This window comes from Chelonia mydas, chromosome 5 (genome assembly GCF_015237465.2).
Source record: "Chelonia mydas isolate rCheMyd1 chromosome 5, rCheMyd1.pri.v2, whole genome shotgun sequence".
In the NCBI taxonomy this organism is placed as follows: domain Eukaryota; kingdom Metazoa; phylum Chordata; order Testudines; family Cheloniidae; genus Chelonia; species Chelonia mydas.
The window spans coordinates 110,604,518-110,626,849 of NC_051245.2; the positions used below are offsets into that span (position 1 = coordinate 110,604,518).

The 22,332-nt window shown below is 41.3% G+C and overlaps 2 long non-coding RNA genes across 4 annotated transcripts in view; one reads left to right on the plus strand and one right to left on the minus strand.

Moving 5' to 3' along the window:
- Nucleotides 1–257: 257 nt before the first annotated feature.
- LOC122466091 lies at nucleotides 258–20,127 on the minus strand. The gene is made up of 2 exons (XR_006291334.1): nucleotides 19,974–20,127; nucleotides 258–785 (listed from the first exon to the last, which is right to left on the minus strand). It is a non-coding gene; the product is annotated as an uncharacterized LOC122466091 (long non-coding RNA).
- The window catches only part of LOC114020758, a 39,915-nt gene continuing 37,142 nt past the window's right edge, over nucleotides 19,560–22,332 (plus strand). Inside the window, exon 1 of one of the 3 annotated variants that reach the window (XR_005225784.2) lies at nucleotides 19,560–19,836. This is a non-coding gene — a long non-coding RNA (uncharacterized LOC114020758). Of the gene's footprint in view, nucleotides 19,837–20,173; nucleotides 20,303–20,523; nucleotides 20,727–22,332 lie in introns of those variants that run through there. The other 2 variants (XR_005225785.2, XR_003565528.3) reach the window with 2 other exon arrangements.

Consider the following 22,332-nt stretch of genomic DNA (forward strand, 5'->3'; position numbering starts at 1 on the left):
AGTACTTTTTCCTGCTTTAAAAAAAAAATAGATTATAGCATCTATCACCACGTATCTGGGTGTGGTACACTAGATAAGACAGCAAGAATTAAAACAAAACTGGTTATATCACATCATGGAGAAGCAGCCACTCAAGCAAAAGAAATACCAAATGTTTGGTTAAATTATACAGGGTACCGTGACTTTTAGCAATAATCCAAAGCAATACATGGTGGCAATATTGAATAGCTGATAAGAGAACCTTTAACTTCAAATTGTTTTCAAATTTACATCCTTAATGTGTGTTTTTTTTTTTTTTTTTTGCTGTTTAAACTAGGCTAGTTACTTATACTTTAATCAAAGGCCACACACAAACTATGAAACCCGTATCCTGAGACATGTACTTATGATAGAAATAAGCTTCTGGGGACTCTTTGTAAAGCTGTGTACCTAGTACAATGTGGTCACAATCTTGTTTGGGGCCTCTAGGCACTACTAGTACAAATTATAGATACATTTTAAATGTTATCAGATACAAGACAAATGTTGTACAGAAATTCTGAAAGAGAATCTTATCTTCATAATGTAATTCTAACACCATTCTATTTAAGTTATTAAACCTTACTTATCACAGTGGCATTTCGGCATCTCCAGACAACAGCCCACTTTGCTTGATTTTAACAAGAATCAGGAAGGTATTTTGTAGTCCTATTTTCCTGTCCAGAATAGTTCAAAAACAATGTTACCAACATGGATGATGGTCCAACAGTCATTTTCTCTCATAACTCAGGTTTTTCCAATTCTTCCTGTGGAAGAATATAAATTAAGAGGTGAAAGTTAGAAAACATTCCAAAAACTTCTCTCAGTCCTTCAAGTTTTAAGACACTCTTTTCAATGGCATTTAAACCAGGGTGGATTTGATTTAAATCGCTAGTCAGGAAGACTCTATTTAATCATAATTCACTATATAAAAGTGCATTCTTGTTGGTTGTTAACCTTTAGTGCATATTCTTCACAACTCAGATGTAGGTTTCATTTTTAGAAGGTAGGCACTATACATTTTTAAACAGTGATTTTTGAAAACTTTTCAGAGTAGTTTTACAGCTATATCAGAAAATGAATGATTGTTTGGTTATTTCATTTACCAAAGGTAACTGAAGCAGATATTTATGAAGTAACTGGGAGGTGAACTATCTCCAATTCAACAGGTTAATCATTAATATTTGGAGGATTTTCTTGCCATGCTGTATTAGGAGATCATCACCAGACAAACATTTAAATTGTTTTAGTTAACTAAAACAAAGTTAAGTATTCTGGATTTTTTCTTCAACAGCAACCATACAATATTTTAACAAAACAAGCATAAATCTATACAGAAACCTGTGGAAGCCCAGAAGATTGGGTCCCTAATCCATGAACTATTGGAACTTGTTTACAAAACTCTTCTTAAACATTACATGAGTATATTATCTCATCATGGAATAGGGATTATAAATTTTGATTCTATAGTATGAGACATCTTTGAGCTATAATCTTTAGATAGGTGTTTTCCTCAAAAAGCATTTTATCAAAAAATTATTTAAATTAAAATCAGATTTGATTTTTTTAAAAAAAACATTGATTTTTATCCACCCTGATTTAAACTACCTATATGATTTAGAGAATTATTCTTTCTATATAGTATTCTGTAAATTCTATTGAAATTGAATTCTATAGGACCAATCCATAAGGCTTAGTATATTCCAGAAAAAGTGATTCTTGTATGTTCCCCTCCTGCATTGTGAGGCACCCTACTTATAAATATTAAACTCAAGGTGTCATGTCATTGCATAATTTGAAAAAATTTCAGTACACAGAATAACTTCGCTCTTTCCTGGGTGGCAAGCCTGTTTTTTCTTTGTATTTAAATTTACTGATAGTGAAAATTACACAATCATTGTGTAAATTTAAGTGACTTTAGGGTTACTTTTAAAATATTTTAATCTTAATAGTTATGGCTGTGTCAAGACTTGTAATATCCTTCTTTTCATGTTCTCATAGGTGAAGAGTTCTCCTGGAGACTTTCAGAGTAGCAGCCATGTTAATCTGTATTCGCAAAAAGAAAAGGAGTACTTGTGGCACCTTAAAGACTAACATTTGAGCATAAGCTTTTGTGAGCTACAGCTCACTTCATCGGATGAAGTGAGCTGTAGCTCACGAAAGCTTATGCTCAAATAAATTTGTTCGTCTCTAAGGTGCCACAAGTACTCCTTTTCTTCCTCCTGGAGACTGAAATTCCCCATGCTGGGGTTTAGGCTGCCAACGTGTGTGTGTGTGTGTGTCTGTGTGTGTGTTATATATATATATATATATATATATATATATATATATAAACTTTACTCACATGGTAGAGTGGACAAGATTTAAAACCGAAAAGGGTGTTGAGTTTAAACCCATTTTGTTTAAAAAAAAATCTTGGCTAATTTTTCACTTACTAGTTAGGTTGTTAACTATATATAGCTTGTTCAATGTGGACAAGGAAATGTTACCAGGCAAATCTTAGCAGTCTTTGCTTTTTAAGGCAACACATAACATTGTATTTACATCATAGTGCTGAATAGATAGCTTAAATAGTATGCCTGCAAACAGGCGCTTGCCCAAATTCAAGCCATGTAGTCTCTATATGCATACATAGAAACTTTTTTGTGGTTGTTCCTAAGCAGGGCACAGCTGTTTGCATATGAGTTCTTCCAAATATCACAAGTCTCATAACCTACAGTTTTTTTGTGGCTGAATCTGTAGCCATAATCAGAGGGCACTGACACTGATGCTCCCAGACCTGACCATCTTAATATCTCACACACTTTCCCTAGCAGAATATGTCTGTGCTGAGGGTCAGTGCACAGAACTGCAGCTAGATCTTCATGTAACCACATGATTTTCAGCATTAATGTAAACTTATTTGTGCCCCTACTTTGAAGGCGAGCAGCACAGCACCTATGAATCAGTTCGAATGATTGGCAAGTATGTCTGAGCAGTGAAGACTGCCTCTTAAAGTTAACATGCCATTTGAGTCCATCATATAACTGCAAGCAGAGCATTGTGATTTCAAGAACTACAAGTGATCTCAGACTGCAGGATAGAACAGTACGGATTTTTCTATAGATAAACTACCACAGCTGCTATAGCTCATTCCAGACTGATAAAGGGGTGTGTGTGTGTGTGTGTGTGTGTGTGTGTGTGTAAAGCAAACTGCTAGAAATTTTTATACTTCATCTTAGCCAAAAGGCTGAGAAATGCCACATTCTTAATGGTTTTCCCTCTGCTCTGTTGCTCTTGGGAAGAGTCCACGCTGACAATAAACAAAGTGTTGTCAAATACACAGACCAAGTGAAGTGACAGAACAGTTTTCCTACTATTTTAATATAAAATAGTAGGGGGAAAACTGGAGGTTGTATGACTTACAGTTGACTCTCCTTGTTAGCTATTTCCCTAACATGATTAGCAGTAACATCCAGCTACTTTGGATTGTGGAGAAATCAAGCATGGACAGGCAATAAATGAAACCACACAGAGCATAATCTAACTTGACTACTGCATTTAAACCTGACTGTCCTGGGGACTGGTTTGCTGCCCTTGACTTAAAAGATGCCTACTTCCATGTGGCAATCAATCAAGCTCACAGGAAGTACCTCCTATTTCTGGTAAATCAAAATCATTACCAGCTCACTGTACTACCCTGAGGCATGTCAGCAGTGCCCAGGATCTTTACTAAGGTCATGGCAATAGTAGCTTCATTCTGAAGATTGGGAGTTCAGGGTTACCCCTACTTATATGACTGGCTTGTCAAAGGCCTGTCCATGCTGCAAGTGCAGAACATGGTTTCTCTGCTCCAGTCGACATTCAGTGCTCTGGGACTATTACATATGGGGGGGATTCTCCTCTCCCTGGTCCAGAGTATAGAATTTATAGGGGCTGTACTGGACTCATATGAAGCCAGGGCCTTTCTTCCACATTCTAGTTTCCAGACAATTGGATCAATTGTTATATATTTGAAGGCTCGCCTGGTCACAACAGAACAAAACCATTTGAGGCATCTGTGTCAGACAGCCTCTTGCACAGACATGGTTCAGTATGCCAAACTGCAATTCAGCACTCCGCAGGGCTGGCTGGCATCAGTCTACTAGCCAAACCAACATTAGTTAGACTTGGTGGTAAAAGTGCCCTCCCACATCCTCACCTGCCTAAACTGGTGGCCAGATCCAGCCAATGTACGTGCAAACATTCAGTTTGCCTGGCCACCTCCGACTCTCATTAGTGACACATGCTTTGGCTCTGGGATGGGGAGCTCACCTGGATTCTCTACAAATGCAGGAGCTGTGCTCCTCAGAGGACTTATCTTTACCCATCACATCAGAGAACAAAGGTGTCCGGCTGATGTGCCAAGTATTTGTTGCAGATCAGGGGAAGCAGCCTGTTAGTTCTCACAGACAACACAGCAACAATGTTACCTCAACAAGCAGTGAGGAGCTTGCTCTTCTCCACTCTGTCAAGAAGCAACCACTCTGGGAGCTCTGTATTGCCAGCTCAATAAATCTAGAAGCATCTTACCTATTGGGCACACAAGAACGACCTTGCAGACTAGCTGAGCAAAACATTTGAGTCATCATGAGGGGTCTCTTTGCCCAGATACATCTTCCAGCAGTTGGGGTTTCCCCAATCGACCTATTTGCAACTAAATCCAACAAAAAACAGCAGTTCTGCTCCCTACAGAGTCACAGCCCAGATTCCATAAGACACCTTTTCACTTACACGGTCTGGCAGGTTCCTCTATGCTTTTCCACCAACCCCACTCATTCACAAGATATTGCTACAGATAAGACAGGAATAAGCCAGAGTCATACTGTAGCTCCAGCATGGGCCCCCATCAGTACTGGTTCTCCACTCTCCTAGTGCTGTCAGTGACACCTCCAATTTCACTTCCACTACACTCAGACCTAATCTCCCAGGATCACAGTTCCCTACTCCACCTGAACCTGCAAGCCCTTCAGTTAACTGCATGGATGCTCCATGGCTTGACACACAAGAACAGGCTTGCTTGAAAGACATTCAAGGGGTCCTGCTAAATAGTAAAATGCCTTCTACAAGAGCTACTGATCTTGCTAAATGGAGGCATTTCTCCATCTGGTCTTGCCAGCATGGGGTATCCCCGACCAGTTCTTCAGTTCATCATATTCCAGACAACTAATTATACCGTAAACACCAAGGTTAGGCAGTTAGTGCCATCAGAGTACATCTGGCTGCTATTTCAGCACTCCATCCTAAAGTGGACAATCACTCTTTTCTCCAATGACACATTCATAAGGTTTTTTAAAGGGCTTAGTGAAATTATACCCTCACGTGCAAGACCCTGTTCCACTGTAGGATCTAAACTTAATGCAGTATTGTCAAGACTTATGGGTCCTCATTTTGAACCACTGGCTACCTGCTTGTTGCGGCATTCATCAATGAAGGTGGCATTTTTGGCGGCCACTATCTCAGCCATAAGAGTAGGGGAGCTGCAAGCATTAACATCAGCACCTCCATATAAGATTTTTTTAAAGGACCAAGTTTACGTATGTCCTTATCTGAAGTTCATCCCAAAGGCTGTTTCCTCTTTCCACATCAACCAGCCAATTTATTTGCCTGTGTTCTCCCCGAAACCATAGACAACCACAGAGGAAGAGTGGTTGCATAGCTTGGATGTCTGAAGAGCCTTGGTGTGTATGGTTCTGTCCAGGTAAAAAACTCTTGTAAATCCTCCCAGATGTTCATAGCAGTGGCAGACAGAGTAAGAGATCAATCGGTCTCCACCCAGAGAATTTCTTCCTGGATTGCCTCCTGAGTGCACATGCTATGATTTAGCTAATGATGTTCCACCTGACAGAATCACAGCTCATTTGACAAGGTCACAATTTGCCTCAGCAGCCTTTTCGGCACAAGTTGCAATTGCAGGCACTTCTACAGCAGCAACCTGGTTCTCAGTTCACACATTGGTCTCCTGCTATGCTGTGGCTCAAGACACCAGAGAGGCTGTTGAAGTGGGATGAGTTCTCCAATCTTTATTGAACTAGACTCCAATTCTGCCTCCTGTCTTACAGATGGTGAGTCACCAAGGGTGGAATGCTCATATACAATCACTCAAAGAAAAAAGAATGGTTCCTTACCTGTTCAGGCAGAGATGTCTTGTGCATGTCCATTCCATGACCCACCCCCCTACCCTTCTTCATCAGACTTATGGCAAGAAGTAACTGAGGGTGGCTTGGGCCTGCTCTATCCTTCATACCTGCATGCCTCGGCGTGTGGCAACAGGGGGAGCTCTAGCGGCCCAAGGAGTACTCAGGGAAAAAGTTTCCAATGGCCATGTGCTGGGTGCACCGACAACAAGAATGGAATGGACACTTGCAACACACCTCAAACAATAATGTTACAGGACAGGTTAGCAACCATTTTTCCCCACAGACGTCTCAGGAAGTGAAACCTGAATACAGCTGAGTCCTGAACTGAAGGCAATTTCAGGAGCACAGCTTTAGGTGGATTACCTCTGCAAGTGTCTTATTCACAAAACAAATCACTTAAGTCTTGGCTTTTTTTGGAAAAAAAATTCCCCCTGGTTAACACCAATTCAGCTCAACTGGGAACCCTACTGTAGAGAAGATGAGGCTGTGGCATTTTTCCAATACATTGCGTAGACTTGCTGGCCCACTGCTTAAAGTGCTGGTGGCTGCTGGAGCCTCATTCATGCTAGGCTCCCACCATCGGGAGCAGTAGTGGAGCCAAAATGACATTAGCAATGCGGGCGGAGGGTGCAGGGGGAGTGGTGGAAATCAGAAAAAAAAGTGCATGGTGCAGACACAGCCTTAGGAGATGGTTATATACCTGTAATTAATTATACAGGCCCACTAACTTATAGGTCTGACTGCAAATTTGGCACTCAGTACTAACTAAGTATGGGACATTGTCTGGAGGACTCCCATTTTAAAAACAACTATTTTGGCAGCTTATGACAGGCATTATCTATTTCAATAGGTTTCCCTCTAATTAGAGAAAAACTGTGGCTAATTTCCTAGGAGTTTCTAGAGATAAGACTCTACCACGAATTAACTCATTAATTGTATCAGTTCATTACTTTTAAGTTTCATTTACAGCATTTGGTATTTTACTAAATGCAGTACATTTTAAAAAAAAAAATTCTCCTTCCTTTGAAAATATACATTATAATATGTGCATATACGTGCTGAGGTGCCACACTTCTATTCCTAGAGGGTTGGAGCATTATTGGGAAGCGCTCTAAGCGGGCTTTGCAGGGAGATTTACTGCCACTCTAGTATGGAATATGTGCAGTAGAACCATGTTTGTTGGAAGATCTCTGGAGATGTGAAACCTTTGAATAGATGAGTCTTTCATCCAAAGGGGAAGCCAAGATAGCTTTAAAAAAAAAAAAAGGGTGGGGGGAGAGGGGCTGCTTTCCTAAATATAACCAGGTTTCATGTGGAAGGTTATGTTTTCCCAACTAGTAACCCATAAAAAATATAAAAGTCTTAAGGCACAAAATAGTAAAGTCTAGAACTGGTTGAAATATTCATTGCCAAAATTTAGAAAAGTTATTTTCAATTTCTTTTGATAAGTTATTCAGAAACTTCCAACCCCCGTTATTATACAGAGATGGGCAGAGAGTGTTCCATGAGTAGGTTTTCCCTAATCAAGCATCAAATTATTTCTAAGGAATTTTTTATTTCATCGGCCCTAGAAGAGACTCATTAGCTCATCCAACCCATCTTCTTGCCAGTACACTTTAAAAAACTAGACTGGAGAAAAAAATTTTTTTTAAAGTCTCAACAGATAGGGCTTCCACTTTCCATAACAGAACATTCTAGAGTCTAGAATGTCAGTGTTTTTTTCTGATATTATGCCAGCTCCAAAATCCACTGATGTCAATGAAAAGACTCCCCTTGATTTCAACAGGCTTTGGTTCAGGCCCTTTCAGTCTAAACATTCATTTCTTAATTTCATCCTATCACTCCTAGTTACACCCCCATGGAACTAACAAAATAAAATTTTCCTCCCTCCTTGGCATTTATATCCTGCAAATATTTGTGGGTTAAGTCGACCCCCACTTACTCATTCCTTAGCCAAACTCTACGTACTAAACTTTTAAAATTTTTCCTCATAAATCAATATATCCAACTCTGATTTTTGTTGTTGCCTTACGTTAAACTCTCTCCAGTTAGCCAGTCTTTCTAGTATTGTGGTGCCCACAACTGGATGCTATTCCAGGTATGCATCAGAGCCCTATAAGTCCCAGTGTCCTCCCCCTTCCCCCCCGGCTCCACAAGGTTAGCCTTTTGTCCTCTAAAGTGTCCACAACTTCACTACCACAGATTCAGTTCCATCAGTTGGAGTGAAAACAAGAGCTCTGGTGCAGACAAGGTGTGTTGATCTTTATCAGTGCTGTGACTTTTTTTTTGGGGGGGGGGGGGAGGGGGGGGTGTTGGTGCCGGGGGGAAAAGATTAAGCCACTTAAGGTTTTCAGCAATGTGATTTTGGGTGTCAATTTTTGAGGTGCCCAACTCAAGACACCTTAAAGAGGCCATTGATGCCTGTGTTTGGAAACTGGATTCAGTATGAAGCTAAATCAGATAACACTTATCCTCAGTGTGGATCCTCTGCCTGCAGCACAGTCTGGATGGAATCAGTGCATTACATGCACAAGAGAGGCTGTTTAGAGATGGGGGGTTAAATTATCAAGAAAAAGGAAACTGGCTCAGTTTTTTCTTCCCCCTGGAGGACTAGATAAGTCAGTCAATTCAGTTATGCATACACAGATGCAAGAACAGGACCATTTCAAAGATAAGTAGGAATGTGAAATTCTACAGTCCTGTTTTTTGTTGCAGTAACACCTGTCATTTGGACCTGAATTAATTTGAATCTTCTGTGAAATCCAATAGAAAATACAATGTAAATTGCATAGCTATATTGTTTCTGGGGAGTTTTGTCAATTCAAGAGACCAGGTGACTGGATTGTCTGCCTATTCAATATCTGTATTGCTTGCAAAGGGGGGAGGGGAGGAGGAAGAGTGTTGCTCAGTCATGAACTGGGATACACATTTTAAAGTGAGAGCATAAGGATGTATTCTATTATGTACTATGTATATTGTCCCACAACCCTTACACATTATTCGCCTAGAAACAGCCTTTGCTAGTGGAGGAGGGCTCTCACTTAATTTTGCTTAAGTGAAGTAATTGCCCAGAGACAGTGGGATAAATTCATCCCTGGTGTAGCAACATTGACTTTGAGGGAGTTAGGAGAAACTTGGGAAAAAATCTGGTGAACTGCCATTTCCGCTGCTCTAAAAGGCGTTGTTTACACTATGCTTGCTGGCGTAGAAAAATGAGGGGTGCATGGTGTGAATTGTCACATGTCGTTTCTGGTAACAGTTTCAACCAGAAGGATAGACTACTGTTTCTGAACGTCACAAGATTCTCCCTTCCCCCACCTTCTGCATGATTACAGCCCCAAAACAAATCTAGGTGTAGAACCTGTATCCCAGCATTTATATTCAGCAAGAGACTTATAAAATCAAAGCAATGGTGAGGGGACCTTCTCTTTCCTTTTTTATTCACTATTGCTGGATGGAGCTTTGCTTGCCCGTAATTGCTGATCTTTTGTAGAAGCACCATACAAAAGATGCATGCATAAACAGGAATACTGGCTAATAATCACATGTTTAAAATGTCAGCCACCCAATCTGGAAATAGAAACAATACCAGGTGACCATTCACATGACAAAGGAGGAATAGCAAACAGTTCAAACACACCACAGGCTAATAATTGTTCATACAAACTATTCTGTGAATGTTTAATACTGCAAATATTTGCAGAAATGAGGACTGATTCAAACAAGAAAAAAAGCGCTGAAGTTGTCAGAAAACATATCCACAGTGAATAATTTAGTTCTGGAACAGCCTTTCAAGGGGAGCAGCGGGGACAAAAGACATATCTGGCTTCAAGACTAAGCTTGATAAGTTTATGGAGGGGATGGTATGATGGGATAGTCTAATTTTGACAATTAATTTATCTTTGACTGTTTGTGGTAAACATGCCCAGTGGCCTGTGATGGGATGTTAGATGGGGTTGGATCTAAGTTACTACAGAGAATTCTTTCCTGGGTGTCTGGCGGGTGAGTCTTGCCCACATGCTCAGGGTTTACCTGATCACCATATTTAGGGTAGGAAAGGAATTTTCCTCCAGGGCAGATTGGCAGAGGCCCTGGGGGGTTTTTGCCTTCCTCTGTAGCATGGGGCACGGGTCACTTGTTGGAGGATTCTCTGCACCTTGAAGTCTTTAAGCCACGATTTGAGAACTTCAATAGCTCAGACATAGGGTAGGGGTTTGTTACAGGAGTGGGTGAGTGAGATTCTGTGGCCTACGTTGTGCAGAAGGTCAGACTAGATGATCATAATGGTCCCTTCTGACCTTAAAGTTTGTGATTAGCCAGCTCTACTCCTCAATATGTATCAGGATTTACATTTGCAGAATGAACTATTGTTCATACTGGATTTCTGAAACGAGTAACTGTTCCACGCAGTTTTACGGAGTAACTTGGGTTATTTGCTACACAAATGGTAGCTGTGTACGGTAAGCTACTTGGCAGCATGTTTTACTTTATAAATTGGTGACCTCTGGGATTCATGCACCATTACAAGAAAATGTGCACGTAGAGCATTGGCTTCACAGTGTTGTACATTGTGTGAGGCGAAAGGTTTGCGATCTTGAGCTCTCATGGTCAGGTGTCAGTGATGTCTGATTACAAGAAATTAATGCTTATTGCTATGTGAACTTTTCTAGTTCTTTCTTAAATTGGTTATATATATAAGAAAGGTGTTGATAAATTAATTCTACATAGCTTTTCCCTGGGCTAGATGCCTTACAAATGAGTTCTTGCATATTTAAACCTTTGTGACATTATTTTCTGTGTCGAAAGTTTAAATAAAAAAATCTAATGCCATATTAGCTAGTCTGTTAGGAACATTTGCTTTGAAGAAACTAACTTGGATTAAATCAGGATTTTCAGTATGGACACGTGTTTTGATCTTGCTCTAGGCAAATCCATGGAAGTTTCCATTACTTCAGTCAGGTCTATCCCTTACTGCACTGAAAAGGGCTCAATCACTACTACTGTATGGCTGCCACCCACCATCCTCCCCCTTCTTTTTTTCTGCCTCCTCTCTGTAAGGGCCAGGGGTCCATACTGAAGGAGAAGGTGAAGACAAGATAGGTCAGTGATTGTAAATTCTGATTGTAAATCAGTAATGTACTAGGGACATACACAGGGTGACTGGTGTAGAGGCAATTCTTTTCCTTTACAGTTTCTTGAATCTGCAATTATGAAAGGAGCCAGGATTGGTATAGAGATTTGGAAATACCCAAGTAGCATAGTAGGCAGGCCAGGACTGAGGTTGGGGAATATGTTGATAGTCCCCCCTCCTCTGTTCCTGGAGAAGATGATAAATACAGCCCTAGACATCACTTTCTTTTCTGCTGCCTCTTCTTCTGAGGGTTCCATGGCAGCCCCAATGCAGCTGTGCTTCCAGTGGGATGTCAAAGTCAATGCAATGGCCTGAAGAGAATTACAGAAGAAGAGTTCTGCCTCTCATGTGTGAAGATGTACTTAACTATTTGCCTTAGTGACCCTCTTCCAGATATTTGAGCAATGCTAATCATGCCATGCTCACTTCTGAAATAGTGTTTTAGTTTACAAAGTGTGATATTAGTAAATGGTGATTTACTTAAAGATGCATTATACGATCAGTCTGTAAATGCATGAGCAGAAGAATATTCACAACAAAAAATACCGTTCTGGAGAAGTCCTATAGCAGGGTCAGTAAAGAATAGCCTTTGCACTGAATTTTAAGAATTCTATAATAGAGAATTATGTTCCAGATAAAGAGATTTTTGTTTAAGAGTAACTGCTATAGAAATGGTTCCAGAGGTTTTTCTTTAAGGTATTCCTTTGGATTTTAAAAATATGCATTTAAGTGTAAAAATTCAGGGTGGGGGTGAAGCCTATGAAACAAGGTAATTTCATTTTTTTAAGAGGAACAAGAGTTGAGGGTTACAGTGCAATGAGCAATGCAATGGGCAATTTATACGTACGTAGTGAAACCACCTATTTTTTTTAATTAGAGTAGCTAAAATTATGTGGTAGACACATCTTCAAGTTACCTTTAGCCTTTCCATGTGTGTCGCAATAATGCATTTACATTTTTCAAAAAGAAAAAGATGCAAGTAAGATAAAATTAAGTGTCTAATCCTGCATCCTTTGAAGTCAGTATGATGTGTCAGAATCAGGCCTTTAAAAAAAAATTAATTCATTAAAAGCAGTGGCGATGGCAGCTTGCTTTGAATGGAATGGAGGGACAGGAGGGGAGCGGGTAGAGTGCTCTGCATGGGAAGTTGGTGGGGTGGAGGGGAACTACTGAGATTCTGGGGAGGAGAGGAGGAGAAGGAGAGAGGCAGCTCAAGGATGGGAAGAGGGGTCCCAGCACTTTGTCTTTGTCTCACGGGCCAACGGGCCACTGGGAGTAGCAGCTCCTGATCCCAGCCCAATCTGCTCCCTGACCCAAACCTGAGTGCCGGGGCAGCTGCTCACTTCTGCCACCACCACACCCCACACTTGCATGCAGTTTGCAGAGAACACGGGTTCCCAGAATGGTGGGACGATACGCAAGGTGGAAACAGATCAGCTCTCACAATGTTTCCACTGTGGGGGCACTAGCCCCGCTGCTGCCCTTCCCCCAATTCAGATCAAATGAGGCTACAGTTTATTTTAAATATCACTTTCTATAACGAAACTATGAAATCCATGTCTGTCCTTCTTAAAAAAAAATGCATTGTATGACTTGCACCATTTAAAAATCTATCTCTGACATTTAAATATTATATATATTGCCCCCTAAAAATTGTAGCTACCTTTGAAATGTACAACTACTATATTTAAAAGAGGAACTACCTTTTGTATTTTAATATTATGATTGGCTCAATTCCACAAGGTGTTGAGAGCCTTCATTTTACATTAATGTCAATGGGAGTCACTGGTGCTCAAGCTCTTGCTGGATTGGGTCCCAATAGATTATTTATTCACTACAAAATGTTTACCCCTTTTAAAAAAAAAAACTGTCTCACTTTCATCGGAACTTTTGAGTTTGTAGCAACAGTCTTTCATTACATCACATACTATGTTTTCCATAGGACCTGTGCCTCGTTCGGTGCACTGAATGCACAAGCAGTCTTCTCAGAATAAATCAGGGTTGTGCAGTAAGTAGACTGCCTGGAGGACCCCTGCTGCATTTGTTGCAAATATTAGAAGAATTGCGTGAACAAGGTAGGAAACCGTACGAAGAGAAAGGAAGGTCTTATGGTTTAGGCATATGCAAATCCTAGCCTGGAGAACTGGACTCTAATCCTGCCTCTGCCACAGCGTCGCTATGGGATGCTGGGCATATCACTTAACCCAAAGTTTTCACAGGTGGCAACGAATTGTGCATGCCTGGTTTCCTGGATTCCCAGTGAGACATATCTGGAACCAGATTTGCAGAAGTCCTAAAGCACTTAACTTCAACTGGTGTCAGTGGGCGCTGTGCTTTGATCTTATGAAGTGCCGTATAAACACTAAGTAGTCTGAAATAACCAGGCCCAAGGTGTCTCAAATTGGGTACCCAGAGGTAGTAGACACTTGGAACAATTTTGGCCTGTGTCTATGCCTCAGTTCTCGGTCTGTAAATGGGGATAATACTGCTTAAGTTCACAGGGGTATTGTGAAGACAAACTCATCTGTGAAGCGCTCCTACTATGGTGAAAGAAGCATAGAAATGCACAGGAAGAAATTAGTAATTTTATGTTCAATACAGGGTTTGGATGGTGTGCATTAAATAAGGCCTGGTACACACAGAATCAGGATGAAAAGAAATATTCACTAACTACCTATTCATTGAATGAGGAAGAGGTCCTGTGGAAAAACACAGTACAGTATGTGATCATATAATCAGAATTAGATTGTATCAGACTGCATATGCATAAGGGGCCCAAGTTAAGGTTGCGCGAGCAACTTTAGTTCTGGTGTTTCTTACTCTGAATGTTTGATTTTGCAATCTTAATGTTCTTTGAATATAGTTTTCTGGATTTTTTTTTAAAGATATTTGAAATAATTTGGTTTTAGATATTTACAATAATGGAGAACAACATTTTGATTTTTAATTGTTCAATCCGTGGGGGAAATGGACAGCAGAACGCATTTAGGCTGAAGTCCTCAGTAGCATGTGATGAAGATTCATTGATCTGCAGGGCAATCCATCTCCTCCCATTGTGCAGCTCTTGTTTTTTTTAAACAAACAAAACTATCACAACTAATTCACATGTGCCACTTGCAGACGTCAACAGCTTTCACCTGCAAACATCCCTCTCGCTACTCCCCTTCTTAAATGTAGAAGTCTCATATTCATCTGCCTGGTATGCAATGTCAATTAGAAGTGAAAGTGGAGAGTGTCAGAGCTATTTCAGATTGCTGACTCCAACATCAAAATTCATAGGCAGCTTTTTCAAGAAAATAAACTTTTACTTGTGAAAATTTCTATGTGTGGGGTATAAGTTGCCAAGAATCAAGTGTTTGATTCCTTTAGTTCCACCCTCCAGATGTATTGTTCACATCTCCAAAATTATGCATGTGAAATGTGGGCACTAGCTTGACTAGTCAGTCTCTTTTTTCTACTGTATAAATAGCAGGTAGTATAATTTACATATGAGATTTTATGAGAGCCAAATGAATTTCTAAAGTAAGACAGTATAATGTAATGAGAGGAAGAATATCCAACTAAGTGATTTTGATTAATAGAAAGGGGCATTGTACCATGGTATATCTTTGGCTTAATGTACTACAAAATAAGAAAAAGAAGTCTTGTTCTTAAATGTAGTTCTGGTCTGTTCTCATCCTCCACCCTTAAATAACTTTCTTTCCTTGCTAACTAGGTTCTGTGATATTGGTGAATAAGCTTCCCATGTATAAGGTGACCAGATAGCAACTCTGAAAAAACAGGACGGGGGTGGGGCGTAATAGGCGCCTATATAACAAAAAGTCCCAAAAAACAGGACTGTCCCTATAAAAACAGGACATCTGGGTCACCCTACCTATGGAACAGCTAACAGGAGTGTTGACAGCTGGGCTCCCCACAAGAACAGAGAATGGCAGAGATCATTCTCCACAAATGATTTCTAAGTTCCAGAATAAATCTAAGAAGAGAAAAACTTAGTTTACTTCTTGGCATTACTGTAGACCAGTGGTTCTCAACCAGGGGTACATGTATCCCCTGGGGGTACATCAACTCATCAAGATATTTGCCTAGTTTTACAGCAGGTTAGATAAAAAGCACTAGCAAAGTCAGTAAAAACTAAAATTTCATTCAGCCAATGACTTGTTTATACTGTTCTGTTTACTATACACTGAAATGCAAGTACAATATTTATATTCCAATTGATTTATTTTATAGTTACGTAGTAAAAAGAGTGTAAACAATTTTTCAGTAATGGTGTGCTGTGACACTTTTTTGTATCTTTGTCCGATTTTGTAAACAAGTAGTTTTTAAGCGAGGTGAAATTTGGGGGTACGCAAGACAAATTAGACTCCTGAAAGGGGTACAGTAGTCGGAGAGACTGAGAGCCACTGATTTAGACTGTTAGAAATCAGAGAGGTTTTCAAGGAAAGGAATGACTAGGGTTGAAAACTAAACAGCGATGGCACTGCCGGGTGTAATGCAAGAGTGAGATGACGCTTTCATTGTCCCTGCCAGCCCACTGTTTCACCACAATTCATACCACCTGAGAAAGCAAAAATTCTGAATCTGTTCTCAAACCAGCATGTTCTGTATAAAAATTGCAGAGTGCTGAGAATAGGTAAGCAAACTGCATGTAATTTCTCAGTTAAAAATAGTTATTTTGCATAAGGGTCCCAAATCTAGCAAGTCTAATCTATGATCACTGTACTACCCTTTAATCATAATGAGTTATGTGCATACTTGAAAAACTGAATAGATGCCTTAAAGTTTTGTGAATTCTTAGAATATTATGCTATGTTCTAGGCAGCTAAGATAGTGTTATTCCTAAAACAGTAATCCAGTATCTAATGGATCAACCAACTGTACAGTTGCCAAATTCTGTTCAATTGCCTGGGTACAACTGCAGAGCATAATTCTATTTAACAGTAGATTAATTTTAAATAAGCAATTAGCGTAGTTTAACATTTGTGACCCCAATTTTTAAAAAGCCATCACTGAAGAAAATTCATACTTCTTACCCAAAATTATGAGTGTCCACGTTATTCATATGACCAGTATTAGTTACAACAAGAATTAGTCCCGGCCTAATGCTTATTCCTGCCTCAGTGTAGGAGATTGGACTAGGGGCCATATTAAGGGCCCTTCTAGTCCCACATTTCTATGATTCAGTATCAAATTATTGAAGAGTTAGGCCTTTTCCTCATTTAGTACATGCTTTGGGGCAGATTCTGATATTGAAGATGCTTAAGGAAATCCCCTTACTATGCAAGCAGTGACAATGAAAGTTAATGTGACTATTTATGGAATAAGGGGCTATTCAGTATAATGGGTTTCAGAATTGGGCTCTCTCTCTTCAGAGAACACTGTCAAGCTATTTCATTACTTTAGCATACTTATGACCTTTTTGAAGTTAAATCCTCTCTTACAAGTATGTTTCCTTTAGTGTAGATGCACATCAGATAAGTTTTCAAGGGTAGCGCATAAATAAATAGGGTTGCTATTGTTTTAATTGTAAGAAGTGTTCTGGGGGGAAAAAAAAAATCCAAAAAGTACAAGACAAGTAGCCTTAGCAAATGTAGGGAGACACGGTGCATGAGGTAATATCTTTTATTGGATCAATTTCTGTTGATGAGAGAGACAAGCAGTTGAGCTTATGTGACCTGAAGAAGAGCTCTGTGTAAGCTTGCCAGCCTGCCTCTCTCTCTCTTACCAAGAGAAGTGGATCCAGTAAGAGATATTACCTCTCTCATCTTGTCCCCCTAATATCCCAGGACCAACACAGCTACAACAACACTGATTATTAGCAAACATATGCAGCCAGAGAGAAAGCAGGTCAAGTTAGGTTGATACCAACAGCCTGACAGTCCTCCTTTAATATAAATTGAAGACATCATAATACTATAAATGCAGGAGTGCAGACACCTGTCTCGAGTATTGTTGTTTTGAATTAGAAAGAGTCTGAAGGAAGATGTAGTAAACAATCAGTATTCTGAAGCCAACATCTCAACTAAGCTCAGACAGATTTGTGCAAAGGAATAATAATTTAATTTGAAAATATGCGCTTTTTGAAAAAAGTTTATTCCTAAATTAGAAAAAAAATTAACTGCAGTAAAGCCCAAGACCTTTGGAACATTAACAAGTTTTAGATTTTTGCTTACTAAGCACATATCCGAGAAATGCTTCTTATACTGGTTATAACCCCCATACTGGTTATAAACATGAGGTATTAAATTGAATTTGATGAGGATCACACTGAAGTCAGTGGAATGCCTCGTGGTCGTAATGAGTACTATGTTCAATAGCAAGTGTTTACAGAATCCGGTCCATAATTTATGTGCTAGTTATGTCTCTGAAATGTTTCATATAAAACACTCTATACAGCTAATTGCTACTGGTAAACATCTGTGTAAACCTGATAATGCAAATCCTTACTCACAAGCAGACCCTTTTAAAATTAAAGAGAAAAACAACTGCAGGATGAGGCTGCGTGGGTTAACATACTTTACCATTATTGGATCAAGAGATATTAAACAACATTAAGGATCATTAAAGCATATGCATGTTTCAATTAATCAGATACTTGCTTTAAGTTTGGAATATTACTTTTATTAAAAAGAATTAGAAAAACATTTGATAAATTAAACTACCAACAGGCATAACTTTGCTTATTAAATTAAAATACAATTTATGATTTGACTGTTCCAGCAAGAGCTCACGTCTTTAACTTCATCAGAGTAGAGATAAACTTTAAGGCTGCATAGGAACTAATCAGATTACTTCAATTAGAGGTTTATAAAATTGAATTAAAGTATGTTTTAAAAAAAAGCCTTAATGTGGACTCAAATTTGACAGTTTGACACTTGAAGCTATATTTTGAATTTATTTTTTGGAACTCCTCCATTTCTATTCAAAAGGTAAACAGGGACATTCAGCACTCAGGTTTGCTCCCCTTGAAGTCTAACCGTTCTGTTGTGGACTTTAATGGGAGCAGATTGGGCACAAATGTGGTTCAGAGAGCTTCAGAAAAAGAAGCAATTTGCCCTGTCACCTGCAATCCAATATAAATAAGCATATAGATATTAAAATAGCAATAAGGGTCTGATTTAAATTCACAAGAGCCAAGAGGTTAAAAAAATAAGCCCCTTTCAGCATCTAAAATTCTCACTCTCAGGAATAAGCCCAATCTTCAGTGAGTAGTTCTGCAAATTTAAATTTCCTAATTTAAAGAAAAAAATGAAGTTGTTTGCTATGGACAAAGGTACAGAGGGTGAAATCAGGATCTGAATGGCAAAACTCCTATTGATTTCAGTGAGGGCAAGATCTCACTCTGAGTCTTTAAGATGCAATATCGCTTAAGGGGCATCATTATGGGTCTTCCATTTACAAACAGCCCCAGGTGTTTCCAGGTATATGCAGTAAATCTTGGCATAACTCAATTCTTTAAGAAAGCACTAAAAAACAAATGTAGTCCATGTCATAATCTCCCAGTCCTCCCCTACCAGTATTCATGGGCCACTGACATAACCAAGGGCGTTATGGAGGGCCTCACACATAGAATCCCAAGATTTCACATTGATAAGAAGCAATAGTTCATAGTATAACCCGAGCTCCTTTGAAAAACAAAGAGTAGTGTGAATCCAAAACCGATTTGGAGTTACCAATTGCAGACAGAGCATCTAAACTTTTTTGATGCAACATTTTAATGGCCCCTAGCTCAAGCTTAATGAATTTAGTCTAAGTTTACTTTAAACAAAAAGGTTCCTTCACTGAGAACTTGTATCACATTTTTGTCTAGAAATTTTTATTATTATTATTCTGAAAGTTACAAACCCTAGAAGAGAGGTTATGTTGGGAACACCCGAAGCACAAAATCAGCAGCAGCTAGTGCAATCATCATGCTCTTTGTCTACACCGGGCACTTATCTCGAAAGTAATGTACTGGCCACAGAGCAGTACCAGATTTAAGGAAGTTATAGGTTGCTGCAAATCCGTGAATGCGCTCCTGATACACAAACAGCCAAAAGCCCTGTTTCTTCTAGTAAATTGGTATTATTTGTATTCCTCCTGAGAGATTAGATCCCCTGCCTTTATCTCTCTAAAGATATTCATAAAATCCAAACCGGGGACAGAAAAGAGAAGCATCCCTTTGGGAATAAAAATGAGCTAGTTAACAAATAGCAGCCCTTTTCTGTCTTTAGCGACACGAAAGTAACCCACACCGGGGTCCTCCCCCCACACCGATGGGACACTCACCAGGAGAGAGAACAACTGCACAGCCGACTCGTACTCGCGCGCACTACTCCGATCTCCTGCACCGAGACAAGCCAACTGGGTAAACTGAGGCGGGTTATTCTGGGCCACGCACTGATTCCACTCGAGAGCGAAAGCCCCGTCCGCGTCAGCAGAAGCAGGAGCGCCGAGAAGAAGCCGCAGTAACCGCAGTGCTGCGCTCGCCCTGACCGAAGCAGAGGCTAGAACTACACTTCAGAGACAACGGAGGTGCCCTCTGGGGTCTGTAACTGCAGACTTGTCCGACCCTCTTCCCGGGGCTCCCGGGCAGCGGCGCCTGGGGGGCTGAGATGTGGGAGGCGGGGGGCGGCACCGGTCCCTCTCCCTGCGGGGTTACAGGCTCTGCGCCCTGCCCTTACCTGCTGTAGCCGCTGCATCTCCTCTAGCACCGCGCGGCCGGCTCCCGCGAGCGTCCAGCGGTGGAGGGGAAGGTAACCCGAGCGCGGCTTGGCCCGCTCTGCAGCTGCGGCAGGAGGAAACAGAGGCGCTGCTCCCCGTCTCCCGGGGCCGCGCGCTCTGCAGCCGGCCCCCGGGGACCTCCGCGCTCCGCTCCGCTCATTGCTGGGCAGGCGCCTGTCGCGGGCAGCGCGCGCGAGGCTGCTGCAGGCGCCGCCGGCCCCTCAGCGCGCAGCCGGGGGCGAGAAATCCGCTGCCCTCGTTGCAGCGCGCAAGGGGAAACCTGGCTCAGGTGAACACACGGCAGCCGTTCAGCCAGGAGGGGAAGGCGGGCGGGATCCTGCAGCGGAGCTCCGCTGCGCGGGGATGGGGGGGTGAGGAGCCAGACAAAGCGCTTTGCACCGGTCCTACCACCCCCAGGGCCCGACACGCCTAAATTTATGCGGGCGGCAGCTGCGCACCCAATAATAACCAGGGAAGCCCGGAGGAGAGGGGCAGAGGGGAGGGCGCTTGCAAGGCGCTAACGCTGCAAGCCCGGGGACTTTGCCCAGGGAAGGCTCTGCTGGCAGGGAGCGAGGGGAGGAGGGGGAGCCCTGTGCCTGGCTGCTTGCAGGGGTCTGTGTCTCTGGAGCGTCTTGTCCTGTGATTCGTTCCGAGCCGGGCTGGGCCAGGACTGCGGCGTGGGGGCCCTCAAAGGAAAGTCTGGGTGCTGCAGGGTTGGTAGCGCTTTTGTGTCTGGCTCCGAGTCAGCACAAATACCCCGCTGCCCCATTTCGGGCAGGCGCCTTGGCGTTGAAGAGGGAAAGAATCCAGGGGCCTTTTCTGGTTTGCGCTGGCGACAGCGAGGCCAGTTTCCCCATCTGCTTGAAGCACAAGGCACCTTTCCTCTAAACCATCCCTTGTGTTTGGCGCAGAAACGTTCGGAACAAAAGTTTGCCCCCACCCGGTGCTGGTGGGCGGTTGGGTGGGTCACCATGTGCTTCAGATCGTTTTGCGCTTGGTTACAAATCTTTTGCACAGTTAACTTCGGTTGCTTGGGACTAGTAAAGATCCGATGGGTCTGGCTACCCTGTGCTTGTTTTCCTAGTATTTCCCACTCGTGCTGCTCTGGCACGGCAGGGATGGTAGCATCCCTAGCCATAACTTAGCCATAGCTAGGTTCTTGGCCGTCACTGGTGATCCAGAGCGTACTCTGCTCGCTCGGGGTCGTATAAGAGGGTGTTTAAAACACCAGAGGTCACTCTCTATTAATGTTAGGACTTGTCTACACAGGGAGTTATTCCTCATAAGCTCCAGCTAGGGTGACCAGATGTCCCGATTTTATAGGGACAGTCCCGATATTTGGGGCTTTTTTCTAAATATGGACTCCTGTTACCCCTCACCCCATGTCCTGATTTTTCACACTTGCTATCTGGTCACCCTAGCTCCAGCCCCAGGTGTGGTCACTGGAATAAGGGTGTCCGTAGTTGGAGCTAATCAGGAATAACTCCATGTCTAGACAAGTAGGTGTTACCACCGCCACTGTAGCTGCAGTAGTGGAAGAGTTTAAGGGGGAGGAAATTAGTACAGCGACTGCTTTTGAAATAACTAAGGTTTCTACAGTATGTTGGCTAATGCTAACTTAGGTAGGCACACCTTCTCTTTCCCTCATTTTCAATGGAATCCAGTATTCTTCCTTTCCTGGACTGTAGGGTCATGTTGCAGTGCTCTCTTCAATAGGTGCTGTATATTCCACCTTTGGGAGAAGTGGTCCATACCACTGATTTGTAAAGCACTTTGGGTGCTATATAAATGTACATTTTATTTTAATTGGAATTATAAATTAGACGATGTAGTAACTGCAGTTGGCATTTGGAGGACAGGGAGAAACAAAAAAAATGACACGTGCATGTATGTATATGGTATAAAGAAAAGGAATACTTGTGGCACCTTAGAGACTAACCAATTTATTTGAGCATAAGCTTTCATGACCTACAGCTCACTTGCATCCGATGAAGTGAGCTGTAGCTCACGAAAGCTTATGCTCAAATAAATTGGTTAGTCTCTAAGGTGCCACAAGTACTCCTTTTCTTTTTGCGAATACAGACTAATACGGCTGTTACTCTGAAACCTGTCGTATGTAAGGACTAGCATGCAATATGCTTGTTTTCAATAGCTTGTGTTTTGGGGTAGGCTTGTGGAATACTGTAGGACAAGTATCATATCTACATCTCTGTTCCTTTCCAGTAGTTTTGTAATAGTAATGGCAAGCACGTATATTTTTTCAACTGTCTACCTAAGAAATTATTTTTTAATTCAAATGATGTTTCTTCTTGTTTTCTG